Source organism: Macrotis lagotis, chromosome 6 (genome assembly GCF_037893015.1).
Source record: "Macrotis lagotis isolate mMagLag1 chromosome 6, bilby.v1.9.chrom.fasta, whole genome shotgun sequence".
In the NCBI taxonomy this organism is placed as follows: domain Eukaryota; kingdom Metazoa; phylum Chordata; class Mammalia; order Peramelemorphia; family Peramelidae; genus Macrotis; species Macrotis lagotis.
Window position 1 is genome coordinate 210320055 of NC_133663.1, and position 20595 is coordinate 210340649.

Consider the following 20595-nt stretch of genomic DNA (forward strand, 5'->3'; position numbering starts at 1 on the left):
AAGCAATGTCTGTATTCAATAAATGCTACCCAAGATCAAGTATAAAATCAATTATTTAAGATTCTTCATAATTTAGAGTTCCCTTTGCTTGGAATCCCCCCCCCCCCATTTTGCTCTCCTTGCTTCTTGGACTTTAACTTCAGATAAAATCCATCCTCTGAAAGAAGTTATTCCTGGTCTCCTAAAATTATCCTCCATTTATACCATATGTGTATATATGCAATCTACTTATCTAGTTTGTAAGTAGTTTTGTTTATGTTGTCTCTCCCATTTGTGAGTGCTTGAGGAAGGAATTTTTTTCCCTTTCTTAGAATCTTCAGAGATTAGCATAGCACTTTGTACTGTGTTAAGGTTAAACCTTTATCTTGGTTCTCTCCTGTCATTCCCTTTGGCTGACACTTAGTTGCATCAACTTCTGATCTCTGTTGAGGGCCAGCTCCTGGGAATGATTTACACATATCTTTGGTGACTTTTTTCCATCAGAGATATGTATGTATTCTTGCTCATTAAATGGATTTGTTGGCTCTCCAATGAACCCTGATCTAGGACAGTCTGTGGCTCCAGAGGTGGTATAAAAGACTTTTCTGATTAAGAAGTATGCAGATTTCTAAGAATAAATATTGCAAATTTACCCAGGAAATTGTGAAACTGGGTTTCTTTTAACTGGTCATTCCTGAGGTAAGTTTTTTTTTTTTAAATAAAGTCTGAGTTTCCAAAATTAAATTAGTAAAGTTTGTATTATGACCTTGCATGTATGTTTCTATGCAACCTGACTCTCACAAGTCCAGACACACACCAGAGCTGTCATGGGTGATAGATCTCCAGACCCACTTTAAACAGACAGTTCTTTGAGATCATTTTTCCTCTCTTCTTTCCTCCTTTTCTCCCTATATAAATAGGAACATGTCAGATCCTTCTTGGCTAGAGTATCTTCCAACTCTTAACTCACCGTGCCAGCTCAATGTCCAGTAAAAAGCCAACTTGCTTGGAAGAGAGTTCCATGTCTCATGAATTCTTTCTCAGACTTTCAGCACCAAACTGCAATATTACAGATGTGTGAACTCCATTAATGTTTTCAACTCCCAGTGATTGAATTACCATCTCTATGTGATGTTTCTCAAATTTACTAATTTTGACTCAAAAATCTCTGTTGACTTCCAATACTGCATCTCCAATTACTTTTCAATTATTTTCAGTTGGATGTTCAACAGACAGTTTAAGCCCAATATGGCAAGAATAGAACATGTTATCCCCTCTCCTCCTCCAAATTTCTTCCTGCTACTTTCCCTATAATTTAAAGGGCAACATTATCCTATTCTTTGTTTCTCAAATTCAAATTCTAGGAATCATACTGGATTTTTAATTATCACTCAACCCCCCCCCCCCATTCAATTTGTTGCCAAGGTTTGTCAATTTCATCTTTCCAACATCTCTCATATATGCCCCCTTCTCTCCTGTGTTGTTGCCACTCTAATGCAAGCCCTCATCATCTCATATCTGGATAATTGCAATAACCTATTAGTGGGTCTGCCTACTTCAAGTCTCTTTCTACTCTGATGCATACTCTATTCAATCATTCATTCTCCTAAAATACAGATCTGATCATGTGAACCCTGTCCCCCTCCCCCACACACATACTCAAAACTCCATTGGCTTCTTTTTTGCCTCCAGGATCAAAAATAAAATGTCCTATTTGGCATTCAAAGCTCTTTATAACACAGAACCCTCCTACTTGTCCACTCTCCCTATGCCTTACTCCTCAACAAGTACTCTTGGATCTAGTGCCACTGGCTTTCTCACTATTCCATCTGCTTCAACTATTTTCTTTACTGACTTCCTTTAATTCCCAATCCAGATTTTAAATTCCTTAAAGGCAAGGAGTTCTTTTTGTATACACAGTGTTTAAGCACAATACTTTAGGTGCTTTTTAAATGATGATTTATAGGCAAATTGTAGGTGCTTAATGAATGCTTGCTGACTTCAGATACATTGTAGGAATAAAATGCAAAGAGGAGAAAACTAAAGGAGAAACAAAACCTTTCTGAGCTGCAATATCTTTACCTGTAAAATGGGTATAACACCCACTTCACAGGATTATTGTGAGAATCACTTGATATACCATACTTGAAGTTCTTTTCACACTTTATCTGTACATAGGATTAGTTAATTGTCTTTTTTGTTTGTAAAGCAATTAAAGGAATCATTTATATTTTTTCAGCTAATACAATTTCTTATTGTATTCTTACAATTTCTATTTAAGTAATTTTTTAAAATTTCCTTCAGTTGAAAAAGTCATTGGTTTTACAGATTTCAAAGCAAACCATATGTTTTTAATGATTAAAAAGTTCACAAAGCCCTAATCAGTATAGAGACAAGCAGATGACTTCAATAAAAATGCAGTTTTAAGTAGCTTATAGTATCAAATGGAACAGTGAATATAGATAACTAAGCTCCAAACTAAAGTTCCACACTGATACATAATTCTGATATACAATTGAACCTAATATTTATAGTGTTTGACTATAAAGATTTACAATCAATCATTTAGAGATTAACCAAAAACTATGAATACAATAAATTCTAATGTTTCACTGGGGCACAAACAAGTATAAAATTAAGACAATGATTTAGAAAACAGTTTAAAATTCCCCTATTTTAGATATATGTTAGTTATTTTTCCTGAATGTTTCAGGAAAAGTAGATTTTTATATGAACTTCCTCAAGGCCAGTGGCCTCCAAACTTTTTTTGACTACATTCCACATAATTAAGAAGTTTTCAAGCATAGAACCTCTATCTCTGTCTCTGTAGGTCTATCTACCTCTCTCCATATATATATATTCTATAAAGATACTACTTGCCAACCTATTAAGCATATTACAAAATATATAAAACTAAGAACTTTTAAATGGATTTTAAATATTCTAAAATATTTAAAAAAGAAACTTCTTTTTAAAATAATATTTTTGCATTTTAGTGAGTGTTATTATTTTAGTGAAAATAAATGATTTAATTTTTTTTAATCCTCGTTTTTCTTAAGGCTTGAGGTAGAACTGTAAATGACATTAGTAATTATTTGTTAATTTGATTGATGCAGCTAGTAACCTGTGCATTTCTTTTTTAAAAGATACTTTATTATTATTATTTTTTTTAGGGTTTTTTTGCAAGGCAAACGGGGTTAAGTGGCTTGCCCAAGGCCACACAGCTAGGTAATTATTAAGTGTCTGAGACCGGATTTGAACCCAGGTACTCCTGACTCCAGGGTTGGTGCTTTATCCACTATGCCACCTAGCTGCCCCTAAGATGCTTTATTATTAAAATACACAATAATAAAATTATTATTCAGGACAATCAACCCAACATTTGATTTTTTATTTTTGTTTTTGTTTTAATATCAAGTCCTGTACTAGGCTCTGAGGAGACATTTATAAAAAACAATCTCTACTGGCAAGAAGTTAACTCCAATGGGAGAATAAAATAAAGAGTTTTTCAGCTAGAGTCATAATTCTCTTTTTCTATATTATAAAAATGAAAAAAAAAACCCAGATAATTTGAACTTGCCTCAAATTTTAACTCACTTGAAAGTTCTTATTACAAACCTTTCCATGAATCTGCTCAAAAGATAGGATAGTAATTTAATATTCATGTTTTAATATTTTAATTGTATGTTTTAGGGCTTTTTTTTTGGCATAACTGTGAAGCCTATTTATGTAGACCATAGAGTTCAGGAAGAAGAGTAATGTACAATTGTTTGGGTAGCTAAGTTATGGTCAAATTGTAAAGGACTTTAAATCTCAAATGGATGACTTTTTAATTTGATATGTCAATGGAGTTTAATTACTATGATCTACACACCAGGAAAACCATTTGACAAGTCACTGAGGAAGAATGAAACTAAGGGATGAGGAAAGATGAATATAGGAAGAACAATTAGGAAACTTTTTTGCAATATTCAAGTAATTAAGACCTGAATGAGAGTAGCAACTGTGTGAGTGGAGAGCAGGGAACATATTAAAGGGATGTGGATTAAATTTGGCAAATGTTTGGAAAGGCAGTGTAAGTGAAAATAAAGCGAAACATTTATCAAGACTGTTAAATGGGTGACAGAAAGTATAAAAGGACGTGATCCTTAGTAGAAGGAGGGAAGTTCATAAGAGTAAATAAATTTGTGGGAAATGACAATGACATGAGATTTTTCTATGCAGATCAAAACTCATCCTGAATGGCTGAACAAGTTTTGGTATATGAATACAATGGACCATTACTGTGCTTTAAGAAATGATGAGCAGGCAGATTTCAGAAAAAAACAGAAAGACTTTCATGAACTCATGTTGACCAAAGAGAGTAGAATCAGAAGACCTTTATACAAAGTAATATCAACATTGTGCAATGGGCAACTACAGTAAACTTAACTCTCCTCAGCAATACAATAATGCAATACAATTCAAAAAAACTCATAATGGAAAATGTTATACATATTTAGAGAAAGAATTATGGAGTCAGAATGCATATCAAAATATAATATTTTCACTTTTGGAGGGGGTGTTGCTTTTTTTTCCTGTATTTTTTTTATTTTGTTCTGATTTTTCTTACACAACATGATTAATATGGAAATATCTTTAACATAATTAAATATGTTTAGCCTAAAAAAACTCCTCATCCTGACCTGCATATTCTGTGATTCACTTTCTCCCACCAAAATGAAATGTGGGATTAGTTGGCATTTTGAAGAAGAACCTGTCAAAAAATTCCAAAGAAACCATGAAATAATATAGGGGAAAGGCAATAGGTATTCTGAGCTTGGTAAGAAATTTCTCATGGCACTTAGGAGACTGCTGCTGTAGGTGCCCTGCTCCCATTACTGTAATAAACGTCCTAAACCACTAACATCTTAGCAGAAGGCTTTCACAGCCCTATGAGGGGATAAAGAGAAAAATAAGAAGGTGACTGAGTTGACCCTATAAACAGCTATTAAAAGGAAAATGTAACTGATCTTATCATCTTCTGGTTGATCTCTTCTGGTCATTCCAGAACCCCACAGGAAGCCAATGCCCCTATTTAGAAATGAGGTGAATGTTTGGAAGGAGTATCACATGAAGAGAAAGTGTAACTCTAGACATTTTATCACAATTAAGACAGAAAATTTAAGAAAGAAATATAAAGCAAGAATCAGATAATTACTTTCTATAATACTAACAATATCATGGAATACAAAGCTTATTTTGAGTCTTTTTAAAATGTTATAATTGCTATATTTTAACTGGTTGATTTAGTGGAGCACTGATTGCTGTTAAAATATTTTTAGATGCAAATGAAAGTATAACCTCCAACATTATTTTAAAAATATGGGCCCCCAGTTCAAAATACAAATGGTTAATGGCCCAAAACTCACAATAACAATTCAAATTCCAGATACAATCACATATTTATCTGGACTAAAGCAGGCATATATACAAAAGAAATAACAATATTTGATATTCCTTTTGTCAATTATACTTAAATATTAATAATCCGAAGAATAGCAAGCTATTTCTTTTCTTTTACGTGAACGTTTGCTATTTAACTTTTTATAGAAAATACTTGTTTTATAGTTGAAACTAAACACAGATCTGATAACATTTTTATAATCACTGATAGATACATAACATATTGTTTTTTGTAATCTGTCTTCCTAGCTGTGTCAAACCTTTATGTAAATATGATAATAGAGTTACATTAAACCCTAGTACCTTTATTATTATTATTATTATTTTTAACTAAGTTTGCAGAAACATAAAAATCTAATGATCTCATATTTGAATACATTTTTGAATATGCCATACCTCCTTTTGTATTTGATTGCAGGCCTTTTATTGAATTACAAATGAAAAAATATTTTAGCCACCTTGACATATCTTATGCATATATATATATATATATATATATATATATATATACACACACACACACACACACACACACACACATACATGAGGGAGTGCATTAGAGAGAGGGAGAGAGAAAGAACAAGTAGTGACAGATTTTTAATAAATACTTGTAAAATAATGTGAGGTTGTGACAAATGATATTTCCAATGTAAGGAAGACAAAGACTTGACATAAAGTATCATTGTCAAAAACAATAATTAAATAATATTGTCAGAGTTCACTTAATGATAGAATCAAAACTCTTTCCCCAGAAATAATAAGATTATACATTGTTAAATTATTGCCTTAAATGACCTGAAATAAGAAATACAGAATAGACAGGTATTTGATCATCATTGATATGCCCAAGACATTTAATGACATATTTCACTGAAACGTATGCAATTTATTTTATTAAAATTTGGATTCACTAAATTGATGATTCTCTAGGCTTCTCTCCTGACCATTTTTTCTTTTCTATGCTAGAGCATCTTCCTCAACTTGAAAGCTGGACCTACCTCTGAATTTTTTCACACTGTAAGTATGTTTTGCTCAAGAGGTTCTTTCCTCTGATTGTCTTGTGTCCCAGAACCTCCATTTAAAGAAAGTATCCAGCATAGTCATTTCTTCTATTTTTTTCAAATAAATCCCAAAATAGATTTATAACTGCGGCAAGATGACATCTGTTAAAAATCATTTGCTTATATTAAAGTATAATGCAGTAATGCAATAACATTAGTAAAAAAAAGAATTCAGATTATATCATTATTTTTATATTATCAGCTATTTGCATTTTATTTATAGTAACACCTTTGGTAAATTAATGATCAAAATTATTTCATTGACAAGATTATTTGTTGCTTAGTTAATAATTCTTTCAATCTAGATTAGTTGTTTTTTTAGGAAGAAACATGTGAGTCCTCAGTTTACTGAAGAAGAATGATGTGTCCTAAAAAACAACTAACCTAGCTTCAGTAGGTATAGAATCTTAAAATCCTCTTAATCAAAAATAAAAAAATAGGATTAAAAAAATTTAAAGTTAAAAATTATATTTATAGGAGGGATTTTGGGAAAATACATGGGAAATTTATTCACAGACTATTAAAATACATTTTAAAAATCTCATTAATTGGGCAGCTAGGTGGTGTAATGGATAAAGCACCGGCCCTGGAGTCAAGAGTACCTGGGTTCAAATCCGGTCTCAGACACTTAATAATTACCTAGCTGTGTTGCCTTGGGCAAGCCACTTAACCCTATTTGCCTTGCAAAAACTTAAATAAACAAAAAAAATAAAATCTCATTAATTGCCTTTGGTGCAGGGGAACATATTATTGCATCAATGATCTATCTGCATACTAAACTTTACCAATATTTCAAGGATCTGTGATTTCATTTGCATTGGGAACTATCTAAGACTGAAATCCTCCTGCATACACATCTCTCTCTCTCTCTCTCTCTCTCTCTCTCTCTCTCTCTCTCTATCACACACACACACAGCCTGGCAGGTAAGAGCTATTTGTGATTTAGTCCTTAAAGGTTGTATAAAGTTCAGAGGGATCACCAAATTCAAAATTATAACTACTATGCTGATGTTTGTGCTGAGTAACACTGAAATGAAGACTTCCAAGCTTCAAAATCCATACAAAGTCCAATATAGACACTAATTTATAACATAATAGTACACTGCATTCTCAAAGATTCATATTTACTTATATTTGAAAATATATGCTAATATAAATTACTGTGCTCTATAAAGTCAGACTCAATTTCTTCATCTACACGATGAAGTATAATAATACCTATAATAACTACAACACAAGATTTTTTGAGACTCAAATAAGACCATGTAGGCAGAGCTCTTTGGAATTTCAAAGTATAGCAAATTGAAGGTATTTGCAGAATCACCTAGATCTATTTAGTAAGGAAAAAGCCCTTTCTGCCTCACCTTAATGATTTCAGCTGAATAAGCTATTAAATGGATTGAGGTAGATCCCAAGTGGTAAAGTCAAACATCCTATATAGATTATAGGAGATAGGCAATACATTGGTCATCTCACTAGACAAATTTCCTTTGATAAAATATCTCTATAGTAAAATCTCCCCCCCCTCCAAAAAAAAGGGAAATAGGATTATGGTCAATAACTCAAAGTACACAAAAAATATAGTGTGTAGTATTCATTTCCAAATTTGCAACCTTTTATTTTTGTTCTACATGCAAAATCAATAGGAAAATTATTCAGGTCTTTTTTAGTATTGTTTGCATACCATGGAAGATTAAGGAGTAAGTTGAGAATCCAAAAGATGGATTTGTGATTCAAACCAATCCAAACCCTCTTTGTCATGTAATTAAGTCATGTAATAAGATAATAATTGTAATAATTTTGACATTGAAAGATGACCAATATAAAATTAGTGAAGTATTGATATATAGATATATGTAGTCATAGACAAATACATGGATCATATGATTTCAGCTGAATATTAAATGGATTGAGGCAGATCTCCAATCATAAAATCCTAAATTTTTTTCCTTTATAGTTCTACTAATATGGAGAAGCATGCTACAAATTAAACAAATGATAAATAAGTCCTAAATATTTCTTAAATCAAAGTCCTAATATATAAAATATGCCATTTTATTTTTTATATGAAATCAAAGTAACATTATTTTTCAAAAATTATTATTGAATAAATATTAAATACTTAATATCATTTATAAACATTAGAATTGATAGAAATACTCTGGAAACACAATTCCTATACTCTAGTACCCAAGATGCTGCAGTTAATCGATCACCTTATCTAAATCAAAGCCAGTCCAATGTTAATACCAATCACCATGGGAAATTTGACTTTTTTATTTCTAATCTGGGATAATTTGCCTTCCTTGGGCAACTTTGTGGGTCCTGCTAGGGGAAGAAGTAGTGATGGCACCATATTGGTGTTAGTCTTAGTGCAGATAACTTAGTGACATAGCTCAGTGCAGTACTAAGCTCCCAGTAGCAATAAGTAAAACATTCTTAGCACAAAAGAGAATATGGATAGCAAAATCTAATTCTGCTTTAGCTTCATATACCAGCATGAGACAGTCTGTATAAGAGCAATCCTCTTTCAATGAGTGGTATACACAGAGATTCCTGGAAGAATATGAATAATTTACACTTGTAAAATATTTTAAGGTTTGCAAAGCATTTCACATATATTAGCTTATATGAGGTCCATAGTAACCCCTTGAAATAGATACTATAGATATTTTTCTCATTTAATAAATGAGCAAGCTAAAATACAGAAAATTAAATGAATCACAGAGTCATGCAGTTAGTAAGTTTCTGAGACCGGGTTAGAAAATGGTTCTTTTCTGGTTTTAAGTCTAGCAAACCTTCTACTACATTAAAAGGAAGGCAAAAAAACCCCAACAGAAATATGATTAATAATAGAGTAAGTTGCTATCTCACCTTATATGAAAAGGGAAAATCTCACATACATCATATTACTTGAAACTTTCTATGTCTTGAAAAAATCAATTTTACTTTATTTTCAGTTTCATATTAATTTACCTATAAATTTATCCTCACTCACTGAGACATTAAGAAAAATAAAACAAAAATGGCAATCTGCATAGTTAAAGCAAATTTTCTAACATGTGTATCCCCATATATACTTATTTATACATACACAAATGCATACATACTTCAATTTCCATTTTGGGACTATCACTTTTTCATATGGAGGTCTGAGCATATTTCTAAATATGAAATTTTATGGAAGATGTTTTCATGTAGAAGTACTACAGAAAAATGCTAAATGAAAAGCAATGACAAAGGTCTTCCAAAGGACCCCACTGATGAGGATACCAAAAGAAATGTATTATTAGTTGAAGTTGGATAGTGAACAGTTGAAATAGATATTGGGAGTCAGGAAGGAATAAAATAACCATTACAACAATAGCAATTACCAAGACACAAAAAAAAAGATTTTCATTTTTTTAAATATATTTTGCTGCTGAGAATGATGAAAATGACATTTTTAAGTTTCTTGTGATTAAAAATTACATGGCATTTGAAAATGAAACAATTATTTCATCAATATTTCATAAATGAAACTATTTCATAAATTGTTGTCCCTTTTATGTTTCTACAGTAGCTTATCTAATGTGTCCAATTAAGAATGTATGGTGCTAGGTGCTAAAGCTGGGCAACCTTGCCACTCTATCCCTACCTGCAGGTTTATTCTTACAAAGCTCCTGAATGGGATGATGCCAAGAGCTGGTGAAATATCGAAAGCACATGATTGAAATAATTTGGGACTTGAAGGCAGCTGGAAAGATCTTGGGGCATGTAGGTGGTATAGTGGACAGAGTGCTAGGCCTGGAGTCAGAATCTCATCTTTATGAATTCAAATCAGGCCTCAGGCACTTAGTCAGACACTTAGTAGTTGTGTGACCCAGAACAAGTCACTCAACCCTATATGTCACCAAATTCTTCATTTATAAAAAGAGCTGAAGAAGGAAATGGCAAACTACTATATTATCTTTGGTAAGAAAACTCCAAATAGGGTCAAAAAGAATCAAACATGAGCCAGAAAATGACTCAATAACATTTAAATGCTATGAAAAAGAGCAAAATCTAAGCCAAAATCTCTTAGGCCAAGAATGTTAAATTATATAGTTTTACACACACACACACACACACACACACACACACACACACACGGATAGAAAACCAAGTAAAGAGTTCTATAATTAAAGTCTAGAAAGATATATATTCAAATTCCAACTATATTGGACTTCCATAAATTGAAGACACTAGGCAAGATTACCCTTTTGGTAACTTCCAATTTAAAATATCATGATGTTATGATTCAGCTGGGGGGGAAAAAGTACTAGATTTGAAATCTGATGACCTGTGTCCAAATTCTAACTCTTATGCCTTTTTTATGTAATCTTTGCTAATTCGCTTAACTTCATGTATTAATATTCTTTATCTCAAAAATGTGAGTTTGAATTACAAGGCCACAAAATTCTATTCTAATCCTAAAACTAAGGTACTGACCATCATCTGACACTTTGGGGTAGATGCAACAAAAGTTATGTTCAAGCTTCTATTGGAGTACTTGAGAATCACTAATTTTAAACTTTTAGAGTACTTAATCATTTTTATTTCATTTCCATTTGATTGTCCTTTCACAATATGGACAAGTTTGTGCAGTTTGAATATTATAGCTTCAGTCATTTTCTAATTATATGACTACAAACAAAGGCTGAGTTGCTTTATTTCATTTTGGTTTTAGATAGAAAAAATGTGCATTGTGACTCTTTCATAACTTAGAAGTGATAGGAACAATATAACTCTAGCTTTCAGGAACAATAAATATAACTTTTGGGTTATGATTAAATGTTTCAAATTCCCCCATAGAGAAAATTATAGACAATAGTGATTAGAAGGACAGAAAAAGAAAAAAAGATTTATGGTGTTTTGGGAGCCTAAAAGTTCTTATTTGATTTTATTCACCTACATAGGTCATTGGTTAGCTTTGTTCATTATAGCAGCCTAGTGATGAGGACAAATTTGTTGGTTTCTTTCCTATCAACATCCATACATACAGGTTGATCAGAAGGGGAGCTAAGCAAGAGAACATGATTTGAATGGTGCAAGTAACTTTATCCAGAGCAGGTTATAGCCTCATTAAAAAAATAACCTGGAATTTACTAGTTATAGTTTACCTCATCTCTAGTTGCCAAAATATGATCATAAGAATGATATTGTGCTGCTATATATTAAGGCCAAATCTAGAGTAATATGAAAAAGTTTTGTCACCCTATAACTTTTAAAATGATAATAATACCTAGAAGGTGAGGAGAAGAGAAAACCAGAACACTTAAGAACCTTAAAATCATACAATATAAGAATTAATTGAAGAAATATGTTTACTATTATGCTATTAGAAACCAGGAGGGATGGGAATTCAAGGAAACCTGGAAGGATTTGCATGAACTGATGCTGAGCTAGAGGAGTAGAACCAAAAGAACATTGTATAACCTAATAGCAACATGGGAGTGCTGATCAACATTAATGGACTTGCTCATTCCATCAGTGCAACAATCAGGCACAATTTGGGGGTATCTGTGATGGAAAATACCATCTGTATCTAGAGTAAGAATTGTGGAGTTTAAACAAAGACCAAAGACTATTACCTTTAATTTAAAAAAAAACACAAATGTTATTGTATTATGTAATCTTGCTATCTCTTACATTTTTTTTCTTCTTAAGGATATGATTTCTCTGTCAACACATTCAATTTAGATCTATGTATAGCATGGAAACAATGTAAAATCTAATAGGCTGCCTTCTGGGAGGGCTGGGGGGAGGAAGAAGGATTAAGGGAAAAACTGTAAAATTCAAAATAAAATCTGTCACTAAAAATAGAAGTCTGTTTAGTGATGAGAGAAGACTTCCAAGAACATGAATATTGCCTTCAAATATCTCAAAGTGTCATATGGAAATATGATTGGTTCTATTCTCTTTAGTTTTAGAGGGTAGAAATGGTCACAGTTGGTTGAGGATTCAGAGAGGCAGATTTCAATTTGTGGCATAGAAGAAAACAATCAAATTACCTATAACTGCAATATACTGCTTCTAAAGTTTGGAAGAAACCCTCTAATTTGAGGTCTTTAAAGAATATTCTTTGTACAACTGTGGGATATTATTAATTTTCAGGAATAGGTTGGATTAGATGAGTTCTGAAGTCACTATTAAAAGAAAAAAGGAACCTCAAAGATATGCCCTAAGAATAATAAATTAATAATTAATAATGTCCTCTTTTTTATACAAAATTTAATACATCAGATCTATCTATCTATCTATCTATCTATCTATCTATCTATCTATCTATCTATCTATATTCTTCAAGGGAACTCAAATAACTAGTGGTTGTAACCTTTCAGTAAAATTGGTTAAAATAACTAAAAATGTTATTCTACCAACCAAATAATTAATATATTAATTAAAATATTTTGGAACTTCAGTTGGTGGGGGTGTGGAAAAATGGTTTCAAAAATAGAAAAAGGTTAAAAATGTTGCAGAATGGAAAGTTCATTTCAAATTGCAAAGAAGAAATGAGTAACAGAGGTCAAAATAAAATTGAAACAATAAAATAATTTAAATGGTCTCTAAAAAAATTATGGATGAATTGTTCATCTTTGCACAGAAAAGGTCACAAGATAGCTTAGGGTAGGTAACATGAAAATACACCTAAAGGTAGAGGATACAAGGAATATTAATATCAAAATAATTAATTTTGAGGCAGAATAATGTTCCTTTAAAAATGACCCATGATAGAGCATTATTAGACATATATTCCAGAACCAATATTTTCCTTTATCATCTTTTAGAAATTCAATATATTATATACATACTATTTAATCTAGAGCACAATTCATCAGGGCTATCATTCTTCTAATTGTCTTAAATCTTCTCATTCCCCACACAATCTCAAAAGCATTATGAAGCCATTACAGTTAATAATGATGATGATGAGAATGACTAGTATTTATACAGAGACTTAAAGACTGTTTTGATCTTTTAGAGCAATCTGCAGAAGGCAAAAAGAAAAATAATTAAATAGTCTGCCTCATAACTATATATTTCCCACATTAAAACTGTATATTTTAAAAATATAATAAATATAGGAAATTAAATAATTATGATTAACATGTAAATTATAACGCTTTTATTAATCCCCCAAAATATTCCAAAAGGATGACTTCTTTTTAAAGTCATTGAATGCCATAAAAATCAGTTTATCAATTTTTGGAGTAAACAATTTAAAGAGTATTCAAAATTCAAACATAATTTTTAATGATAATCTGCTGAGATCACTAAATTTTCTACTTGATCATAGAATACACTAGTAATTCTTTTTTTTTTACTTTTACAGATAATAATCTGCTATGTGTTATATGTTATAAGAGTAACTCAAATTCTGTGTCACATTTAATTTAAGAGCATCTGTTTGGTTATATGAAACAACAACAGATGTTACTAAATCAAATAACTATCAATCTTAGACTCATATAAAGTCATGGCTGAGTATTCAGCTTCACAGTATAGCATCAAAAGAATGAGGACTATCTATCACACGGATGGTAATTCAAACAATCAATAAAACTTAATAAACCAAAATGTAACTACCTGGAAACCAAAATTAAATGAAATTTGGGGACCTAATTTTGGAAACTTCTTTAAATGTCAACAAAGCAAAAAAGGAAATTATAATGGAATCAAAGCACTTCTCTGTTGAATAGAAGCAGAAAGGGATTAAATATATGTCAGCATTGTGAAAATACTTTTAATATATTAAGATCAAGAAATATTTTGACTTTGGAGAAATTCCATTTTTGTACAGTGATATTATATCAGACATAATACAGCTTTGTTTTTATGAGGAAATGCTATCCTGTATGAGAATTATACTATTTTTAAGTTCTTGGTATTTTCTTCTTTCTTGAAATTTTCAGGTTATTGACCATAAAAGTCTTATGATTTCTATGAAAATGTTAAAAACTTATATCAATTATATGTATATTTATATTTTTATTTGTAGTCATTACAATTCAATATGATCTAAAATTTATTACAATTTCTCTTCAACATAAGAATTAATGTTCAAAATTATTGAATATTTTTATTCAACAAAAAATATATATATATATATATATTAAGTATCTAATATTGACCACCATGCTGCCTTCTGGAGACAAAGTAACAAAATAAAATAATTCCTGCCATCAAGTAGATTATAATAAAATGCATTCATTGGTCTTTACTTCAACAGAAAATTATTATTATATATTTTTCTAGCATTAATTTATATAAACAAAAATAACTAATAGAAAATAAATTTCTTGTCTATAATTCAGTTAACAAAATAACTCAATCGAAAATACATACTTTGAAAAATGAAAAATATATTTTGAATCTAGAGAAACAATATAAAATATTATTTTGAGGTCCTAGAGTTATCCAGAAATTTCACAATAAAATTTCCTATTTTTCTTATTTTCTATTATTCACAATTGTATGATAACACAAGTATAAGTATATATATATATATATATACATATATATATATATATATACTTTTTCATATTTTCACATCATGATTTTTCCTATTAGTATATATATATATATATATATATATATAAATTTGTTTTGTTCATAAAATTTAAATGTATATTTTATTGAACCAATTTATTAAAACAATACCCTAATTAGAAAAGTCTCAGTTCTATTTAATAAATCTATAAGAAATATTTACAGCTAAAATAGTGAAGGATGATTTTCTTCATTTATCAACCCATTTTAAATCAAAATATTTATTTTAAAAGGGAGTTCTAATGAAAAATAATGCATTCTCACAAGACCTAGTTATATGCAATCCCCAAATTAAACAATTAATTCAAGATTTAGACTATGATATTCATAGTTATTATATCATGAAAACAATTATTTGAGAATTTAAAAAAAAGAAATGTCTTTTTCATGAGCAGTAAAATACTTTCTTTAGAAAGCAAGAATTAAAAAAAAAAAGAAGAGCTTCCAAATTTAGAGCTATGCATTTTGAAGGAGATGTTATGGTGTTGATTTGGAATCAGGAGCACACTGAATGCAGCACATTTTTTTTTGTCACATTCTTGCTACATTAAAGGTAACAGAATTTACTTTTATAATTCTATCACTGAGAAATGAAGACTTTGTTTTGAATCTTCTACTTATAGGGAGAGTTTTATCCCAGTTCTCTAGTATAATCTAAATATATACAAAAGATAAATTCTTATGATTCTTATTTTTCTATGGAAATCCAATTTCTCCTTTGCCTTCATGACCCTTTTAAGAGCATTAGAGATTTACAGGCACCCTGACCTCCAAAACTCAGGCCATGCATGAGGTTTTTATGCTCAGATAAATGTGCAGTGAATATTCAAAATATTCTATATTGTCATAATTTTCCTTTATATTATTGAAAAATGAAGTTCTCTATCTGTAATTTATTTAAATATCTATATAATATTTAATAAAAATAGAAATTAAATTATATAGAACATTATATTATATAAACATTTAAATTTTATATTTAGGCAGATCACGTAAAATTGTGTTCTCTTTTTAGCACTTAATGCTCACAGGGAATTGCTTCTATTTTTTTTTAAAGAAACATAAAGGCATAGCCTTGTCTTTTAGGAAAATATTCAATCTATTTTTTCAGTTAAGCCCTTGGTATCCTTGGTATCCACATTAATAATATTTAATTTGATCATCAATCACTATTTAGTAGGTACATATTCTTAGCTAAATATATTTTATTAGTAATAATACTTCACAAATTTTTATTCTATAATAGTTATAATGAATTTGTTTTCATTTCAATCCATGCTTATATAGAATATGAATTATAAAATTCAAATAGTCACAGGAAAGGAATTAGCCATTCAAGTAGTTTGTGATTTTTATATATTCATTTTGATATCTCAAAACAGTTGATGTTCTCAAAAATGTTTATTTTTAAAATACAACAATTGATGAGTCAAACCATTAGAATACAACAGTAATACTAATGTCATTCAAAAAACTTGATTATCTTAGACATCTACAAGTGATTTTGCCTTTAATCTTGAATACTCTTAAATTTTAGTGTGTATATATATACATGTATATGTATATATATGTGTATATATATATATATATATATATATATGTGTGTGTGTGTGTGTGTGTGTGTGTGTGTGTGTATTCATTTGCTCTTTGTTTCACTTTCCAAACTCTCATGGGACATAATTATATCTTTTAAATTACTTTACCTTTATAGAATCTGATTACACCGAAGAATGATTAATTTGCTTACCTGAAATCAAGAAAAGAAAAACAAAGAATATTGTTAGTTTCTGCATGAAATAGTTCAGAAACCTGATGAAAATTATAGAAGGACCCATATCTCCACTCCAATTCCACTGAATTTAAATCCAATCTAATTTGAATTTTCCCATTAATCCAATGGAATAGTTTTTGCAACTAATTTTACAACTACTCAATACACTAAAAACCAAAATATTTTCCAAATACAATGATTCCATCTTTAAATGAAAAAAAAAATTCTAATAAGCCCAAAAGACACATTGTCAGATATTTATAATTCAGGGATGGAGGTGGGGGTGACACTACTTGGTAGGCACATGAGAGAAGTACAAAATGCATTATTTTGTGAGATGCTATCTTGGAAATGATTAATAACAAAAGCGATCAGGGAAGAGTTTTGATTGGAATTTTGGAAAATATCTAGAGGCATCAGAAAAAGGAAAAAATTACAGAATAGGGAACAGTATAGGAAAAGTGGCCAAACTGGATTAAATCATAGAATTTACAGAGTTGAATAATGTGATAGGATAAATATAAATGAGAAAAGCAGTAGTGGCAAATTTAAAGTATTAATTCCACTTTTTTTCACCCTGCTGAAATAGCATATCAAATCAGTAATATCTGTAAAGGATGATATAAATGTAATTGCCATACACAATTTCAGCCTTATTCTGATTGTCTGAAAAAAGTATAGTAAATGCAAGCCAAGATAGTTTACAAAGGTAGGATATAACCAAGAAGAAAGAAGGAAAGAAGGAAGGAAGGGAGAGAGAAAATATAGAGAACAGAGAGAATAAAAGAAAGACAGAAAGAGAGAAAAAAAGACAGAAACAAAGAAAGGAGAAAAGGAAGGGGGGAAAGGATGTAAGAAAGAAGAGAGGGAGAAAGGAATTTCTGATTACATAGGGACTTAGAAGTCTACAACTGCTGACACTATAATAATTCATACCTATCTATTCCTTTAGAATTTATAAAGTACTTTTCTTTATATTTTAATTTGTTCATATTTTTATACCTATTGATGGTAATGGTAGAAAACATTCTAGAGAGAGACTATGTTAATTAACATGCTAATCACATAACTATTACAAGAATGGTAGTATATGAAATTTCTCTGTACTCAAGTGACTAGTAGAAATGACAAGCTGGTAATTTCGAATGAAAATATAGTATTGAATTATGTTGGTGTGGAGTGAGCAGAGAATTATCAATTTAAAAAAAAGAAACGTTCTTATCAACACACTGAACTTCAGTATGCTTTTCTCCTACTGTTCTTAGAGCATTTTTTATGAATTACTTCCTCTCTTCTTTAGCCTGCTCCCCCCACTTTTCCTTATGTGTCTGATAATCAGAGCAGAGATCCCAGATGGTTGGGGTGATTTTTTTTGCTTATTATTTATATACTATCCTAGATTTTTATGAGACTGTGCATTATAAATGGCTATTAACATAATTATAGAAATATTATCAGTCATGAGATTAGAATATAAGAAGAAGAGATGTTCCCAAGTTATAGGTAAACTATTGTTTCTTTAAAAATTCTACTAGGCATAGACAGTGCTTTAATCTCATAATTGTTTTCATTTCTTTAACTGTATTTATTCTTTATGTCCTCAAATGATCTTAACTTTGCCACATTGTCCAAATCTAACAGTCCATTAGAAATGGATAATTCATAAATTCTAATGTGTTTTTAACTGCAAAATAATATCATTCATGATTCATGAGACTTGAGTTTAAAATATATGGTTACTAACATGCTCTTGTCAGTCTACCAAGGAAGAAAACATTTACTAAAGTCTCATCATTCAATTATAATGACTTAACCATAGCTGAACCTGAAGGATTGTAAGGTCTTCAAATGTCTCAGCATGCTAGAAGTACACCTAATTGACAGTATAGGTCTTCCAGTATAGGTCTATACCCATTCAAAATAATGGCACATAATCTTCTACTACTTGTACTATGTTCATATTTACTAGTAATCCAGGGAACAAAATTAGTTCAAAATAAATATATTTAATAAAATGTTATAATAATAAAGTCAGAGTTCTTTCACATTTTGCACTAAATGATATAGTGAATTAATTCAACATATGGCCAATTTTGTCTAATAAATACTTGAAAACTTCAGACTTTGGTGCTCAGATTCTACATAATTCTGAAAGCTATCCTTTATTTTCTACAAGCAGCTTCCCAGTTTTTTTCTCAATTTGGGTGTGTGACAATAGAATTTTACTTTCATGACTGAAACAAGCTTCCTATGAGTCTTTCCTTAGAAAAGTATCCTTACTTTGTTCTGTTGCTTGCTTCGCTGTTGTACACAAGATTCAGTTTAGCTTTCACACATAAGATGGAAATAGTACTATTAAATATTAGCATTTAAGCATCCAACTACGAAAAACTTTTCTTTTTCCCTCTTCATTAATATTTTTATTTATTTGTTTTTCTAACAAGATGCAAGCAATCATTGGTATTACCAATCATTCCTTTTGCAAAATTTTGAGTTTAAATTTTTTCTCCCTCCTTCTCTTCCTTCCCCCCAATAGAAAGCACTTTAATGTAAGCTCTTCAGTACAATTATACTAAACATAGTTCCATATTAATCATGTTGTGAAAGAAGAATCAAATCCAAACAGAAGAAAAAGAACATTAGAGAGGAAGAAATAATATAATACATAAACAATTTTTAAAATTTGAAGATAGTTAGCTTTGGTCTACATTTAAATTACACAGTTCTCTCTTAAGATATGGATGGCATTCTCCATCACAAATCTTTTAGAATTGTCTAATTATTGTACTGCTGAAATGAACAAGTCCATCATAATTGATCATTACCCAATGTTGTTGTTAGTGTGTATAATGTTCTTCTAGTTCTGCTCATTTTACTCAATTTCAGTTCATGTAGGTCTTTCTAGGTTTTTCTAAAGTCATGTCCTTCATGAATTCTCCATTGTATTCATATACCATAATTTGTTCAACTATTCTCTAATTGAGGCGCTTCCCCCTCAATTTCCAATTTTGAGACCACAAAAAAAGCCTCTATGAATGTTTTTATACATGTGGGTTTCTTAGCCTTTTTCAAGATTTCTTTGGGATACAGACATAATAGTGGTATTAGACAAAACTTATCTTAAAACAATTGATTTGTAAAGGACTCATCAGAAACTAGTTGATTAATTGTTGTCTGGAAATAAAAGAAAAATAATTCCTTTTTTCCTCCAGTGAATTGCTTTCATACTTGGACAATCAGATTTTAGATACTGGATAAATCCTCACAATGTGGACATGGTTTTGTAGCCTGTATCATTAAAGAATATCCGTATCAAGGTTATCACATTTTGAATCAATTTTTATATTTATGTATCTGAGGTCTGCAAAGTGTTTTTATATACATTATCTTATTTAACCCTTATAACTACTTTGTGAAATAGTATTAGAGTTATAGTCTCTATTTTATTGTTAGGCAACCTGAACCTTAGTTATGTTATGAACACAGCTTATATAAAATTTCATTGTCTTCTAAACAATTTCCCTATCAGTCCCATAGACTTCTATTCTGCTTAGAAGGAATTCTGCACAATCTATTTTCCTCAACCATATGACCAACCCTTCTTTAGGTAGTATGCTTTTCTATGGAGAGATTAATATTGTTTCAATGTAAAAAAGTTTTATTGTAAAAAATTCCAATACAAGAAATATTTCACAGCACAACTTTTACAATCTTAAAAAAATTCACTTAAAAAAATTACTTAGGTATACATTCAGTGATGCATTATTT